This window comes from Uranotaenia lowii, chromosome 2, assembly GCF_029784155.1.
Source record: "Uranotaenia lowii strain MFRU-FL chromosome 2, ASM2978415v1, whole genome shotgun sequence".
NCBI lineage: Eukaryota > Metazoa > Arthropoda > Insecta > Diptera > Culicidae > Uranotaenia > Uranotaenia lowii.
In genome coordinates, this window is record NC_073692.1 from 336,587,534 (window position 1) to 336,606,130 (window position 18,597).

The 18,597-nt window shown below is 34.6% G+C and overlaps 1 protein-coding gene across 2 annotated transcripts in view; it reads left to right on the top strand.

Annotated features, from left to right (window-relative positions):
• Positions 1-18,597, top strand: part of LOC129744360 (uncharacterized) — a 386,715-nt gene that overhangs the window by 14,629 nt on the left and 353,489 nt on the right. The window lies entirely within an intron of this gene.

An 18,597-nucleotide genomic window follows, 5' to 3' on the forward strand; every position in this document is an offset into this window, starting at 1 on the left:
GGCCCAACGTATCGTATATGACGGAATCAACATGTCAGGGGGAGTTATAGCTATAACTGTAACGAAACCGTTAATCCAGTATGTCCTCAATTCTCTCTCGAGATATTCCAAGCGAAAAAAATGAAGGTGCTATCCGACGCTTAGAGAGAGGCAAGCTTGATGGACGAAAAAATTGAAATACTTAAAAATATCTGAGAAACAAAAAAAGTAGAAAAACGATTATCAAACAAATTTTAATTCATAAACCCCTTTTCTTTTATGAACAATCTTGTTCATGAAAAAAACCCTGCGTATCAATCTAATGATTTGTAGTTTAATTGGTAAACATAACTGAAACAAAAAACCATTTAAAGATTATTCACTACAAAAGAAAGCTTTATCGATTTTCGATTATATGGTTTCAAAAATGACTATTCGGGATTCTGTTTGGTTTTCTGTTTTATAAAATCGGGAATTTCGTGAGACTATGTGGGAAAAAGTCGGGTAAAATGCGGGAAAAATTTATTTTGTGTGGCCACCCTGGAACCACTTTTAGGCGATTTTCATATAACTGGATTTATGAACAAGTAGATTTTACCAAATTTTACGATTTATTTTACCAAATTTTACCAAAAACCCACACATTTCGGTAAAATCAAACTAATTATAGTAATTGTACATCCCGTTACACTAAGCTTGCCAGATTTCCCGGTGCCAGAAAGTCCGGTCTGGCCCGGTTGCCCGAAATTCATTGAAAAATGCCCGGATTTTGCCCTATTTATTCACTGTATTTGCCAAATCAAAAAATAAAAGCAAATTGTGTATTAAAATTTTTTCATGTGTCCAAAACGAAATATTTCGAGCAAATTTTATAAAAATAATCTTGAAAGCTTTTTTGGAAGCCTATATACGATTTAAAATCTGCTGATGAGTTTTGACCCAAGTTTTTTTTCGTGATTTTTGTTGAGTAATTTCTTAGTTTCGGACAAATTTGCCCGGATATTGCCCGGACTTTTTGTTTGAAATATTGGAATCAAATGCCCGGATTTTGCCAGGTTTTTAGATAAAATAGCCCGGATTTGTCCGGCCCAGATGCATGTTAAAAGAATTCTGGCAACGTTACCTTACAGAACAGTAATGCAGGTTTTTGTGGCACCATCAGTTGAAAACGGGTAATCCGATAAAAGTGAATTTTGGATTCATGGGTTTAGAGGCCAATGATGATCCGTAGAGTAATTAGAAGTCCACCCACTTGAGGCTCCCATACAAAATCAACGTATGGGAGACAACTTGAACAATATTCAATTAATTTTGCAAAAAAAAAAAAACACGAATCCTGGGTTTTGCAAACAAGATTATATATGTTTAACTGAATGAACCCCTTCTTCAATTGAATGACACCCCATAGAACTAACATAGAATTCGACATAAATTAAACATTTTTGAGATAGTTTCATCAAATTAGAAGTACGAAAAAGTTGGACCTATATTATATGTTTTACTTTATCACCTCTTACCTGTTTTAGAGGGAGAGAGGTGGAAGGGGTCTAATATAAATTACAAAAAAAAGATATAACGATATGTTTTACTACATTAGAAGACCCCAACCTCACAACGTGGAGTCCCGTATAAAATCAGTGTGAAATTCGACACGACAAAGCAGTTTTATAATGCTTTTCATCGAAATTTGAATCGAAACAAGTTTTTTGATAAAGGAAGAATCAAATCGTATCGCTCCTACTTCTAGAAGAAAGTGGCCTTCCATGGTGTGATTTTGTGAAGTCATTCAGGGAGGTCTGCTTACTGGATAATTTGTCGACTTGATCCCATTTTCGACAGGATTCCAGGTTCAATTCCAAATTATTATGCTTCAAATTTTGGACGATGCGAAAGATCCAGTGGATGAATTAGAAGCATCTCCGTAGTGCATTATTCTATAACATTTGATCTTTCTTAGAGATTCCAACTCCGGAATATAGCTGAGGTATTAAGTCTGCCCAGGGATCAAGTGTCCTTACTCTTTCCTACTGATAACCCCACATTATTGTGCCGGAATCACCACTTCTGGCAGTATTAAACTATCTTTATGATCTGCCACACACTTTTTTAGAAGTTTTGTTGACCATAAACCACATTATCGAATACTCTTTTCTCAGTGTAACCATCCTGAGAAATTTTAATAGGCTGGCACAAATATCAACTTCTTCTTTTGTCAACCCCTCCCCCCTCCTTCGAAATTTAAAAAAACCCGAAGGGGGAAATAAATAAAGTTTGAAGTAATTTATGTAAATTTCGATAAAAAATTCCAATATCTGAAAGATTAAAAGACCAAAAAACAAATTTAAGATGATGAAAGTTATTTCACCTTTTGGTTTTCTTGATTTGATTGAATTATTCGATAAAAAATTACTTGATTTATAGCTTTTGTGCAACGATATAGTATGCAACTTTTTTGCATACGAGCTTCCGTGCAACTTATTACAATTTATTTGTTTTTCGCATTATTTTTGAGTGACAAAAGAAGGATTTTAAATTTGTTCCGGCCTAATTGGTCTTGATAATTTATTTGATAAAATAATCGAAAACATGTTAAACTTCTTTCCTTTTGAATCACTTTCGCTAACGAAAACAAAAATTTTCCATACTTCTACTCTACAAAAAAATTCTCAACTTTCTTGTAAAAAAGATTTAATTTTAAAAAAATACTGTAGCTGAAAACAGTAAGATTCTTTTCATTTTACTCCAATTGATGAGGTACACTTTTATCTTATACCGTATTTGTTTATGCCGAGTGTTGCACTAGTGTTGCACTGGTGTACCACTAGGTGCTGTCAAACTGTTTGTTTATTCGAACGGTGTTGCACTGGTTTTGACCTGGTGTTGCACTGCCATCGGGCGGTGTTGCCCCGAAAATTTTGTCAGTGTTGCGAGAGAGCGTGTGAGTGAGCGAGGTAGCAATACACTGGCGACGATTTGTGTTTGTTTTTATCGGGTACGGTGGAACACTCCACGAGTGGAGAAAACAAATACAGTATTATATAGAATCATTGAATACAAAAAATCGTTCAAAATTTCAAAAAAGAAACTGTGAAATTACAGCCAGTAGCATTTCTTTTAAATGAGGCCCTTGGAGCTGAAGGGGTATAAGTGCAAAAAAACATATATTGAGAAAAAAAAACCTTTTAAGTTGTGTGGTTTGGCCATATCCACATATTATTTGAAAATTTGTATTTTTCGTTGGATCGTAAAAGTAGGTAAAATAAATAAATCCGAAAAAATAACCATCTATAATTTGAAATATGAAGAATCCTTTGTCATGATTAACTCAAAATTTATCATTTTTGCACTTAGGTATATATACCCCTTCAGCTCTGAGCGCCTCAAATAAATTTGAATGTATAAAGGTTCACCTGATGAATTGCAAGATAGTTGAAACTGTATTTTTGGAATCCATGAGGGTACCCGATGTATTCGAATGTAATCAGAGCTTCTAAATTTCAATAATAGCTTTTGAAGTAGACAAATGCAAGTAGAGAAAATCCTCTCTTTTTCCTGAAACGCTTTATTTTTTTAACTGGTCATACATAGTTTTTTTTGCTTTCGACTAAAACAGCTGTAAAATGAAGTTAACGAATAATATTTTAAAATATTGGTAAGCAATTTTTGTTGAAAAAAAACAAAATTTTAACTAGATAGATAAGATATAAATATCTTGTTGCGATAGGTTTGAGTGACAATTTGTATGTGCTCTTCTTATTGGGTGATTTTTTGAATGAAACACAATACCTAAGTCTAAGAAATGTTAGACGCAAGTCGAATATTTGGTCGAATATTCTGTCGAGTTTTGAAGTTAAAAATCAGAAGTGATTATTTTAACTTCCTTCTATTTATTCCATCTAAATGCCCTCTTTTTATCGATTATTTCAACCAGATGTGTAATGCATAAGATGTTCTTCAAGTTTGGGTCTCACGCCCCATAATTTGAGAAAGGCTTTGAGTATTTGATATTGAAGATTTCAACTTTGTTGAAGACGGTTTTACTCAGGCTTTAAGAAAAGATTCTATTTACTTAAAATCTGCTTTAATTTGTAAAATTCTCGTATTTTGCAGAACAGGAAAAAAACAATTATAAAAAAAAACTTTTTTCTCGGAATTCAAAATTACGAGCGGGGAGATAAGGGCATAACGAGCACCCGGGGCATAATAAGCACTCCTCTTTTCTACAAAAGTACGTATTTTTCGGATTTGTTTTGTACTTTCTACAGTATTAATTTTTCACCGAAAATCTCCTTATCATCTTTACAGAAAAAATAAAAAAAAAAATTCTATAATTTTTGAGCACCACGAAATAAGATTTTATGGCATTAAAATCATCTTGATCTATAATATACGCACTGCAACATTATGTACACATTGTTACTCAATTTACATCATCATAAAATTTTTGATTTTTCACTTTAACCAATTTTAACTCGGGGCGAACAGAGCACTATCAATCGGGGCACGATGAGCTTTTTCTGCCGTTTAAGAGCTACAGCTTGTCTAGTTTACATCTGACAATTGGGCCTCTGATTATCTCTCCGACACCCTCCAAATGGGCTTGGGCCTGCTCAAAAGAATAAAGCTTGCTTTTCACTCTTACACAGATTTACATAAGAATGACAGTTAATCGGAGTGAAATTGGAGTAAAGGCTATTGTTTTCTTTGTTTAACACATGAGAAATCATATACCGGGATAGCGAGAGCGCCCATCGCCTCTATTATTCAGTTGACTTAATCGAGTTGAATTTGCAGCTAGATTCCCCGGCAGAAAACGCCCATCGTGCTCCGATTTATAGTGCTTATACTGCCCCAGTGGGGGATCTCATTATGCCCCTGCAGTGACTGATTTTCTACTTTCGGCAAAAAATTTTGAAATGCATTTTTAAACGTTTTTATCAGCTTTTTCAAGTTTCAGCCAATTAGGAAATAGACTATTTTAGTGTCTGAACACAAAACAATGATGAAATTCACATATTATTGCTGTTTTCTATGGTTAAATAAGCGTTTTCCTTAAGGTGACCATTATGCCCTTATCTCCCCTTATTATTAATTACGGTCTTCGGGAAAGTTGATCATTGATTTAAAACCATTGTTTTCGAAATTTTTGTTGTGTTACAAAGTTTTATAAAAGTGAAAAAGATTTTATGAATTATTACCTGTTTCATAAGTAACCTAGAAAACAAGAGCTAATATTACATATTTATCATATAGTATTACATCATATCATATAGTTTTTTTTTTAATTTCTTAGCACTCTTAGCACTTCTTTTTTTTCTTGCAGAGAAAATTGCCATTTGTGACGATATTTTTTTCGCAATGTTGTATAATACGCGCTTGCATTTTTGAGAAACAATTGCCGAAAAAAAAATCAAACCAAGAGCTTTGCATTGAACGTTATACTTTGTGTAATGTTTTGCAGTCGCAAAAAGCGTGTTGAAACTTACGGTTTCCTAATGGCATCCGGAACAGCAGCAAACGATTTCTGTTACCACGAGCAGAACCAAAACATCGTTTGTTTTGGTTCCTCTTGCTATGTCCAATTTGCAATCGAGAACAAACAATAGATCAATGATTGCTGATGACAGGTGATGATGAAAAACGCAGTACAAATGTTTACATCATCACACGGTTAGGCGAGACTACTCAAATTGGGTTCGTGGTAACACAACAGTGTTTCAAGATATTCTGGGTAAGAGTATCAAAGTGCTCATTGAGAAATGAGTACTTTCCCGGTTAGGGAATATGAGAAGTGGAAAGTGGCAAATAGCTATCGCTAATGTAATGGGTAGTTGTTTAGGGACTTGACAAACAAACCTGAATAAAGATAACTCTCTTCCACCACTGCAACCTGCGTTGATTATTCATTTTCAACAAAGCGGTTAGCGTGTAGCAAAACCACAATTAATAACAATTTGAATTTATACTGTATTGACATGTTACACAAATGTCGAACTCCACAGTTATGAAGTGCTCAGACCCAATTAGTACGCTGCCGATGAAATAATGCGCACCAGATTTTTGAGTGCAAAATTGAGTTATCGTTAACGGGACTTTGCTGTGCTTAAAAACTCTCGGTTGAGTATGTACATGTTTTCTATCGTGTGATAAAAATTGCAATACATGAGTCTTCTCTGTGTTAATTTAGTTTAAGCAGATTGTATCAAGGGATACAACTCACTAAGGTTTCTTATCCTGTGAATAAAAATATATTCACTGATTTTTATAAATTTTAATCAGTATTTCATAAAAGAAAATTTGTGATATCAGTTTTCTTGAAGTGTTCTAAAATATGCAAACGTCAGCAAAAGTAAATTAGTATTTAAAAGAGATCCATAAATGCGTTTTGATTGTTCCTGGTTGTACACGCAATTTCCACTCTTCCTGATTACTTTTAAGCTTAGTTTAAATTGTGCTGATCCAAAACACTAACATGTAAGTCGGAACCGTTCCCCGGATTATTACCGTCAATAACAGGCAACACGATGCCAAATTCGCCCCAGACTTACCAAACTTCTAACGAACTGTAGCGTACATACACCATCATTAGACTGGCCCAAATTTGTATGGGATGATTTTTTCAACATTTTTTTCAACGCGGCACCCCCTAGATTGGTGCATTTAGGTGAAAAAATGACTTTCTGAAAGTTTCAGGTCATTTAGCAGATGCACGAGCTGGCGCAAAGGACTTGAAATTTGTATGAAGATTTTCAGCAAAATGTATGAAAAATCGCAATACTTACACTCTTTGTGTTCTACAATATGTTCTCAGTATGTTAGAAAGCTCAGAATTTCAGGAATTGTAGTTCAAACAATGACGAACAAGTTTGTAGAAGACTGTGACGCGATACGAGTTGACTGTGATGAGTTATTCGCAATTGAATGTGTGATTTTTTATAATATTTCTTCGATATATCGTGAACGGTGTATAGATGGATTATTAGTACTTACTTGATCGCATTGTCACACAATGAAAATGACAAATAGAAAGTTTGTGTCCTCGGCAAAGTTGTAGCTTATTTTATAACAAATATCTTTGCTGAAAGGTGAATGGAATGTTTGAAAAATTATGAACTGCTGCAATGTTTTGTGAATAGAAAAAGAGTTTTGGTTTAGTGCGATTATTAGCCCATTCAATTGCAAATAACTCATTACAGTCAATTCGTATCGCGTCACAATCTTCTACAAACTTGTTTGTCATTGTTTGAACTACAATTCCTGAAATTCTGAGCTTTCTAACATACTGAAAACATATTTTAGAACACAAAGAGTGAAAGTATGTCGATTTTTCATACATTTTGTCGAAAATCTCCATACAAATTTTAAGTCATTTGCGCCAGCTCGTGCTTCTGCCAAATGACCTGAAACTTTCAGAAAGTCATTTTTTCACCTAAAGGCACCAACCTAGGGGGTGCCGTGTGGAATATAAGGATTTTTTTTGTTATGGGCCAGTCTAACCATCATATTACAACGAAAATCATGGGCGATGTTTCCGTTAAAAGTTTCGAGCACTTTCAACAACATGGCTAGGGTTCACCCAGGGCTGACGATCCCGGCCGCGCTGCAGCCTTCTTTAACAGCTTTCGGGAAACACAATCGACTGGTTCGGTGAAGTGGAATTTGAGCCCTGTCCGCAGTATCTCTCGACAACTTTACTTTGGTTTTCTTTTCTTTCGAGCTCAGCAGTTCCTCTGGGGCGGCCAAAGTGAAACGATATTCGACGGGTAAAAGAGATGCTCATTATGCTTGTTATTCTCCATTGTTGGCTCGAAACTGGAAAAACAAAAAAAAAAAATGATTGTACATCCTCTTCATCATAATCAATTTTACTTTTTATCAAATTTCACAAATGCAGTTTATCTCCTTCTGTTAGGCTAGTAAGAGAGAAAATGGATCTTCCAAGGGTTGGGGAAGAGAAGACAGCTTTGGAGATACCAGCAAAAAGTAATCGGAGAAAACTCTAGTGCTTCCAACTTGAGAGGAACAGACATTGAGTGTAGAGGTTGTGTCGTCGCCGCAAAAAAAGCTCCGAAAGCGTGAAATTCTATCGGGAATAGTATACCTTTTTGCGCTTCGCAATTGCGTCAGTCAGTCAGTCAGTCAGCCAGCCACTAGTAGTCCTACCAACCACACTGATAGACGCAGCAATTCCTCCCTCTCCCTAAGGCTAAAAATCGGCATGATGGCGGAATGATACGCAGGAATGTTAAGGGGGAGTAAAGCAGTAGACTGAGTCGATTTGGGGTCATTTTTGAATTTCTCAAACTCTGGGGTCTTAAAAGCTTCTTTTTGGTTCAAAACTCATTCATGATTTTTTGCAGAAGTTTTCAGTAACGTTTACATGAGTTAATTTGAACTTTAAGGTACGTATGGGAAAATTGAATATTTTTACTGAAAAATCAAAATTATTTTTGTTTCTTCTGTGGAACCGAGGCAGATAATGGTTTTTGTACCAATTTATAAATTCTCTTAGAGAAATTTTCCGCTGAACACTTTTGTCGAAGAACGTAGCTCCGTATCAATAAAATTATTGGGTGTTGAACGAGATCATGTCTTTTGGTATTGATAAACAATAAATTAAATTGACAACACTGTCGGGTGCCTAGCGACTACTTTTCATGCAATAGCAGTGATGTCAATTGAATTTATTGTTCTTCAATGCCCGCATTCAACGCCTAAAAACTTTTTATCTAAAAAGATACGAAGCTACGGTCTTCGACAAAGTTGTTCAGCGGAAAATTTCCTCAAAAAAATTTATAAATTGGCACAAAAACTATTATCAGGATCGGTTCCACAAAAGAACAAAAATGATGTTGATTTTTCAGTACAAAAAATTCAATTTTCCCATACTAACCTCAAAGTTCAAATTTACTCATGCCAACCTTACTTGAAAATTTTGCAAAAAATCAGTGATGATTTTGAACCAAAACGCAGCTTTTTAGGCCCCAGGGTATGAGAAATTCAAAAATAACCCCAAATCGACTCAGTCTAGCAATGCAGTACGTGTCTGCATCAGCTTCAATTTCATTCATTCTCGTTGATTTCTAGCCGATCTTTGTCTCTCGCTGGCTCTCGGTTTATGGTCGGTAGAGAAGCTAGTAAGGGATCACAGCAAAAACAGATCTGAAAGGCAGTTTGGTGTATCCCTACGTCACTTGCATCAGCTTGGCTGGAGCGGTATTTAGCTGGTTTTGCATTTGAAGAATTGGCAAGTAAATGGGAAGCTTGGTTTTTGAAAAAATATATTGGATAACTGAAAGTTGAAATTTCAAGTAGATATTATAGTTTATATAAACTTTATCTTAGAAGCTAGTGATGACCGAACTGTAGGCGCTCTAGATTGTAAGTTGCGTTTCGGAAATGTGTAAAATGTGTGCTTTGTATTGAAGAAAATCTAAGAGAAATCAGTTTACAAAAAAAAGAAATTGAATAGAGTTTCTAAGGTACAGATAAGAAGAGTTAAAATGGAACTAACATAATGCGAAAACCGCAATACTACATACATTACGTCAAATACTTTATACCTATCCTCTAATAGAAAAGCAGTGTTGAGATTTTCATTCTATAATATAACAAAATCCTTATCATTAAAATTAAACATTCGAATGAGTAGAGTTTGGCCGACACTTCATTTTTTTAAACTCAACCGTTCAATTGGTAAATAAGTCCTAGAAGTTGCCTATTTTAACATAAAATTTAAAAAAAGGGATCTTGATGGTTTCATTTAAATGAAAACTTTTAGTATTTACTCAAAATAGCAAGTAATAAACTAATTTTTTTTATCACAAAAAGGTTCGAATCAGGATTTTGTCCGAATGGTGATTCAAACTGAAAAACAAAAATAATAGATTGGATACAGAATTCGAAATCTGATCACAAATGATTATAAATGGTTTGGAACCACAAAATCAGGATTTATTCTGACCTAAGGTGTCCAGATTCGTTCCCATTAGTATCCGCCAATATCCAAATTAATCGATAACAATTTTGAAGAAAAACAATTGAGACTTTTTTTTTTTTGAAACACATCAGTCGGTCATATGTTACAAACTTAAAATAAACGTTCATGTTAATTTTGATAAAATTTTCACAACAAATTTTGACGCAAAATACATAATTCTGAAGACTTTTTTTTTTAATTTAATTAGCATTTCAGTCAAAAGAAAGCAAATATAAAATTAACAATTTGTCCGACGTTTCGGCCTTTGGTCTTGGCCTTCCTCAAGGGATATCTAAAATTATTTTATTTTTGGAATTAAAAAAAAACATTGCAGTTTTGTTTGATTTTGAAAAAAAAACATCGGGCAAAATCTGAACAATCTGACAAGCTTATTCTAATTCAAATGTATTGAAATTCGATATTCGAGACAAAATTTTAACAAATGAAAAAAAATATAAAAATAGACTGTAGTAGAATTTTTGACCTGGGATAAGATTTCGAGGTTGGCTTTAGTTCTGAGTCAAGATTGTTACTCTTGAATCATTTTGACAGTTCATCAAAATTTGATAAGAGATTTGAAATTTTGAGTTTAGAGAAGAACATTACGCTTGGATTTTTTTTACCATCATGAGGGTGTAGGGGGGTGGTAGGTTGGGTGCTTGGTGTTTAACCCTTAACACCCTCCCCCGTTCCTACGGCCGTTGTGTTTCGGAATTAATAGTAGGTAACGTATTTATAAAAAATCAAACCTTATGGAATTTGCATTTGATCAAATATATGTACTTAAATAAAACCAATATTTACCACAGTCTTTTTCTCAATACAACGAAAAGGCGATAGCATCAGCATCCTCTAGCGGACAAAATAGAAGCACTAATTCGAGAAATTCGTGTAACTCAACTCAATCCGACTCCGGACACGATTCAATCAGGGATGTCAGTTATAATATCTTTTTTTATTTCTATTCTTGCACCATGCTAGTTTAAGAAACTTGAATTAATAAAATGACGAAAATATGTTTAAAGAAAATTTGTCGATGTTTTGAACCATTTACCCACAAAAGCTTCGTTCAATTGTACGTAAAAATCGGTTTCAATTGGTTTCTGTCAACTGATAGTTGTTCAATGAGCCTATATTTTGGTCGAAACCGATCCAGCTTGGCAGGAGGATTTATTTCGACCTAGTAGAAATCGGTCGAAATCATTCGGAAAGAGACAGGTGATCAACTGTCAATCCATTTCTTCTTGTTTCGACCTATTTCGACCAAATTTCAACTTTTCGATTAATTACTAATGAGGTTTTATTGTTGATCACTATATACCTAGTTGATTTTAAGATTTTGCTAGCGACAATAAATTAAATAAATATTTTTTTTAGCTAGGTATTACAAATTTTAAAAACTAATTCATCTCTAACGAGCATACATCAACATAAATCCTTTCACTATTATTATACCATTATATTAAATAAAAGCTATTCTGACTTACGCCAAATTAATTTAAACATAAATCCATCGATTACTATTGTTTGTGTCTTTATCAAATGAACTATGCTCAATGAATCGATTCCTTTGAAGATTTTCATTGCTAACTAATGCAAATTGTAAATTGAATCAGATTCCTGTTTAATTTTTTTTCCATTGCATGTAAACTAATGAGAAGTAATGGAAAGTGCCAGGTGGTATTGTCAAATTTCAGGATTTGATTTATTTTTCAGAACATCACTAGATTGCATAAACAAAGCATAAACAGGTGATGTAGACGCCTTAATATATACAACAAAAGTGAGCATCTTCTTGACTGGACTATTAGTTCGAATCGAAAAACAACATTTAAATATCATCTGAAACGAAGATAACCATCGGTTAAATGGGTTCAACTACTTTATTGCAGATTTTTTCGATGTTTTCATAGCTTAACTACAAATTAGATCCTTACTAAGATTTTTTTTTGAAAATAAGGACAATTCAGGACATTTTAAAGATCATTTTTCAAAAATCAGGACAATTCGAAAAGTTATTCAAAACGGCGCTCGAAAATCAGGACAAATTCTGAAAAATCAGGGCACCTGGCATCTCTGATCAAAGCTCCGAAAAAAATCACAGTGTAATACTTCTGTCGCCAGATAGCGCTATTCGTGTCTCCCGTTTTCTCGTTAAGTGGTGTATATCGGTTAAAGTATATCTGATTTTATCTTAACATCAGTTTGATATATACAGTACCGTTCATAATTCTATAGAAATGAGTTGTGTACTCACTGCCACAACAACTTTAAACTTTTTAGTTTTTTACTCTGATGTTATTTTTTGTTTAAATTTCTTTTTTAAGAGCGATTAACTATCACATTACTGTCTCACGAAATTTGCAGTTTCTAATATATTAATGACCTGAGATACAGCAATTCTAGAAAATCGAACTTTTTCGTGTTTTACCATTCAAACCACCATACCTTAGAAAATACGCAACACATATTGTCGAAAATTTTCTGGATTTTGAAATTAAAAAATAATATGTTTGAAATTTTTGAAAAGTTCTATCCTTTGGATGAAAAATTATGAGAGGTAGAATATTTAAGGCTTGAACTGAAAAATACGATTTCTATAATATTTTGGACGAATGTTTTCATACGAAACCCATATTTTCTATTCAACAACCGGATAAAATTTCGTCAGATTATCTTATTTTATCTTATTATATTCATAAAAACTTATTTTCCTCCCATAAACCCGTCCAAAAGTGTATAAAATATTGTAACGCTCGTATTATTTTGTATTTAATCGATAATATTGTTAAGATCTACTTTACGAAGGAAATTTGAACAAAAATATCATCAGCGTACAAAGTTATGGGAGTTCAAAGTTGAAGTGGCAGTGCGCGCAACTCATTTCTTAAGAATTATCAACGGAGACGTATGTATTAGTATTACTAGGCTCGTTCAAAGGATATAGGTTGTAGTCATTAGCTAGATCTGTGGGTTCTAACATACATATAATTCCTGATCTTAATTTGATTGAATAATATTAAAAGAGGCATTATGGTGATATTTTTATCCATTCTTTCTCCAAATACTGTATTATGATTTAATCCAAAAGTACAAACATTTACCAAGTAAATTTGCATCCTTCATTATTCGAAAACTTCCAACGTTTGCAAATCATATTTTTCTCGTTGCACATGAAGCAAACATTTTTTTCAGTCGTTTGTATCCAGGAATGGAGACGAACAAACTCTGAAAACTTAATCTGATCTGTGCCTAAAACCCGCTCCGTTCTACTAGCCACCATATCATTCACATGGAGATGAACGTGGATGCCAGCCAGTGTATGGAGACTAACGAGTTCAAAAGTTTGCCTCGTATAGGAGTTCCCTGCGCTTCTATCTCGTATTTCTTCATTTTTTTTTTTACTCGTCTGCGCGTCAAACGGTTGTCGTTTCGTTGCAAGTTCATTTTCCCTAAAATATACGGGCAAAATGCAAGGCAAAAAATAAAGAATAAATAAAAAAACTGCCATTCTCGAGACCGGTACCCGAAGAAGGTGGAAGGAATCGTTTCCGAAGTTGCTGAAAATTGCTTTCAAAGGGCGTGAGGAGCAGATTGTACGTTATTGAGACGGTAGGAAGCGTACATGTACCCACTACAGTACATATCATGGCATGGTGGGGCATGGGTGGTAAAAATAATAACACCAGAAACAACGAAATAAAAAGCACCAAAACAAGAATAATAACAGCGACAAAAGGGAAACATTTGAATTGAAGTAGAGAGATAATTGTTTCTACATGATTTCACACGATAAATGTGTGTACCGTGTTTTTGTTTTTTTTTTCGCTTCGCGTTTCGCGTCGTGTATGGAGGATTAGTTTCCCGAGTATTAATCACATATGCAAAATGTACGGCCTGAGCCTGAGACAGGCGAACACATTCCTGGAGTGAATTTCGGGTATCTATACATACATTCATATGTACGAACATGGGAAGGCTGCTCTGGTTTCCGCCGGTTTCTCATAACGGAATTGTGCATTATATGCAAAATATGCGGTGTGTTAATAGAAAAAGTATTTTTTTCGTGTGTAAACTTATTTGGTTTTCGGTTGGAGAGATTGACGTGATTTAGGTAAAATTTGTTCGGAATAACAATTAAAATGCGCCTGTTTATATTCTGGAATGGATATTTTCCAAATAACACAACAGCTTTTCTTTTGTGCTGAAAAATGCATGCTATAGAGACTACAAAACTGTTCCTCGTGAAAATTTATTTTAGAAAATATGTATTTCCCTAGAAAAGATGGGTGCCCAGTTCGCCCAGGGTGTCCTGCTTGTTGTCCCCTTATCTTTATTTCACAAATTACGTATATTTTTAGTTATCAAATATAGGTTAACTTGAGAATTCTTAACGAATACTAGCGATTAATTAGCGAATGCGAAAAAACGAAATTTTAATTTTAATGCCAAATGATTTAGAAATGCATCAATCGTCAAGAAAACTAATTTTTAGCCAAAAATCGACTTTCTGGGACTGGACGTTTTTCGGAGATCAAGCCAAAGAAACATGGTTTGAAATCGGAAAAATACTGCTCTTTCGGATTAGGTACCTTAATGTGTAAGTGTGTAAGATATTTTTACTCAATAATGATCACTTTTCTTTCACACTAATTGATCACTTAGCTTGTTTATTCTATAATGCTAAATGTAAAATATATTTCGTAATATTGGATTTTCGAGTTTTTGTTTTACATAAATGCAGCGTAGATCATAAGCAAGTTTCTCCTAAAATCTTTGGAAGATTGACGAATACAAATCAGCATCAAAGATGTTGAAGTTGGAGGTATTCGAGCGTTACGTAACGTTGAGCGTATCTCTCCCTCCCTTATGTTATAATTCGTAACGTCCGAGCTTACCCATTCCCCCTCTAGGAATGTTACGTAATTCATGCTATGGATGCCCCTCAACGTTTCATGACACTTTATAAGGGGCCGTTCAAATATTAGGTATCACAATTTCGATCATTTTTCACCCCCTTCTCCTCTACACAACAGATTTACTTCAGATTTTCCATTCAAAATCCACAAAACGTAAAACGCTTTTATACCCCCTCCCCCTCCCAAACGTGTTACTTGATAATTGAACGGCTCTAAGTGCTAGTAGTTTAAGGTTGCCAGATTGCCCGGCTTTTTTTCGGGTTTGCCCGGACATTTATTTCAAAATTTGAGAACAGTCCGGCCTGGCCCGGTTGCCCGGATATCATAGAAAAAAAATCCCGGATTTTGTCCTAATTTTTGGTCGTCAATTTTGAAATCGAATGCCCGAATTTTGCCAGGTTTTTATAGAAAATTGCCCGGCCCGGATACGGGCTGAAAAAATTCTAGCAACCTCATAATTGATGTAGTAATTTTCAGTTGTTTTTTGGAGGAATTAACTTCGCCTAGCGTTGTCACACTAAACTTACAAATAACCAAATCTTCAACCTGTCATTGAGCAATGATGGGGCAACGACACGGGGGCCAAAACAGAGAAGAGAAAGACACAAAAAATAACGCTCAGTTCATTACTTGAAAACAAAAACTTTTTGTTTCAGTAAATTTATTCCTACTTCAAAAAACAGCTCACAATTTGTTTTCTAGTCATATCACCGGAAAACTTTTTCGTCAGCATCGTTACAGCGGAACAAACAAAAACAGCATAAACCAACAGGAAGGCGCAACAACGAAGGAGAAGCAAAAAAAAAAAACAAAATGAACAACAGGAAAAATTGGCAAGGCCACAAGCATTTTTCTGATTGGCCAATTTTGGCAACGTTTTCCCGCCATTGGTCTGGCTGTTCGGGGTTTTTTTGCCGAAGGGCACACGTTTGACGTTGCTTTGGCTGGCACACAGCTGCTTTCTTCCTTACTTCGTGTTACAAGTAACTAGGGACGAGTAAAGGGAAAAAAAACTAAAGTTCTTAGAAAAAAACGGGATTTCCCTTTTGGCAAGTAATATGAATATGCCTCCAGTAAATCATCTCCATCAACTTTCTCGGCCTCGACATATCAGCCATATCGTTCGGTACAGTGCTGGCCGTGGGAAAATGAACTGTCAAGCTGCTACAAAAATTAATCAATTTTAAAAAGTTTACTTTACAAATGTATAGTTGATTTTTAAGTTTACTATATGGAGCCACTTTTAATACTTTTTTCAGTTTTAGTGATTCGTAACTGATATTAATGCTTCCTCGTCATTAAAATGGCCGTTACTGTACCGACGTGTTGGTTTATCTCCAAATTTGGGTCGAATCTCCTAGAAATCGCCCCAGGAACCGGACACAATCGTTTTGCAATCAAGCCGCCACATGACGTTGTCGTAGGCTCTCTTTAGCTCTCCGGCACCCCAAAAAAAAAGAGGAACTAAGACCCAAGGAAGGGGAAGGTCCTTTACGATATGCAAGTCAAAGATGACGATGTATTTATGTACTGTGTCAGCTTTTCTTTCCCATACCAGGGTTGCTGGATTCAACCGGAGGTAGCACCGTTTTCCCATTAGCGGAAATTTGTACCTCCACCCGGTGACGGCGATGATTCACTTTATTTCGTTTGCTTTTTCTTCTCATATGTCTATCTACGCTTGGAGTCAGAAACCACCCGATGCTATAAAAAGTGGAACCATTTTAAAAGAATTGTTCAGCCACCATTTGACGACTGACATATGTGTGTGCATTTATGTGTCATAAAACGGGATTATTTTATAGTTCCCTAGACAGTGTTGATGATTGATTGGAAAATTGCTCGTTGGAGGCAGTCTAAATACGAAAATTGCTGGATATCTTTCATGTTTCACGAAGCTACTAGTTGAAAATCGTTTGTGCTTAAAACTTTTTTTCACTTATACATATGTCAAAATATAGCATGAACAATCACACAGACTTTCTATACTAGCTTGAAATGGAATTATGTCGACTTAAAGTTTTACTATAATTTGGAAAATTTCTATCAAAATTAAGGTTCAATACTTGAGAAGCTATTTCATCTTTTTTTAAGTTGACTTAGATAAACTAGAACGTCGGAAGATAATGCATTTTTTTCGAACGTATTTTTCTGCAATCAACTGGCATGTTTACGTCATTAGGGATTACGTTTACGTCATTAAGTCACTTAAGGATATTTATACCAGCACGACATGTTTTTTTACGTGGTTTATGCCTCCATGTTCACTGACATTGAATAGTTAATATAATTCCAACAGGCAAAAGTAAAAATATCGACAAATGGTTTAATCGAACCCTTAGGTCAATTTCGATAAACAACAATCCTGATCCAGGGATGCAACTGGTCCACTGGTCAACTGGTCAACTTGTCATTATTAAATTCTAAACATTCTATTGGGAAAGTATTGGCTAATATTGATAGAGGTTTTGCAACAGTGATGCTGAGGATTGTAACGCAGAATTTCCTGTGGTTAAAAATAGAGAAACTTCCTTAGAGTATGATGGGGTAAAAGTACGACCTTAGTGCCATCTTATTTTTAGAAAACTTTGCAGTTGTTTTTCCAAAAAACCAAGAACATTATGTGAATCCTTAGACATTTATCTCTCTTGAAAAAAAATTACGATAATAATCGATCGACGCATTTGATAGTACTGCTGAAAATGCTTAACTCCTTTCGAAACGTATTTTTACCCCACCTCTGGGACAAAAGTTCGAATGATGTGGGATAAAAGTACGACCATTAAAAATTCCACATTTCAAAATGAAGTCAAGAGAAAAATTATTTTATGTCAATCTTTGCTTACAGCAGCAGCTTCTGTGTTCACTTTTGTTACAAATCCTGTACATGGCGAGCAAACTGAGCGAATTGGGAGTTCTCTACTAATTTTCCATATTCAACTGGTTTACAAAATCCAGTTTTCATCGTATTTGAGCAATTTTTCGCGTGAGCAGGTCTTTTTAGAAACAAAAATATGTACTAATATTTCCAGTGCATTTTAAAGAAAAGTTTATAATTTTCATTCAGATTAACTTCAGTGGACCCTGTATATCATTCGTACTTTTGCCCCATTTGCAATTCGTACTTTTGCCTCTTCAAGGTTTCTTGTGATTCACAGTTAATTGTGCAAAACAGAGATAATGAAATTCTTTTTTCGGCATTGTAGAGTGGTTGGAAACAACTAAAAATACACATTTTCACTTTCATTGAAAGCCAGAATTTTGTTTGATTTCTCAAAAACGTGTGCCGTTATCTTAAATATTACATCATTTTGCAAAAAGCTACTTTACATCATTTTTCGGAGTATTTTCAACTTCTACGAAAAAATATTATGTCTGGATGAAGGATATATAAATCATTATCAATCCACGCCAGGGTTTGGAATTTTGCTGTTATCAGTTTGTGATAATCTTAAATCGTACTTTTACCCGACTCGAATTTTTACCCCACCTTACTCTAATACTTAAATGCCTAAATGTAATAAAAAGGTCCTCCAAATTCAATGAGATGTAACTTGTCATTTTCTGAACTGAATTTCACCAAATAACTTTTTTTGAGTTAGAATGTTAAGTTTGAATTCGTTAACCATTTAATGAAATTAAGAGGCAACTTTTTTGTGAAATCGTCACGACTCTATCGTCATATGGCGAAATTTATAACAAGTGAATGGTTATGAATTG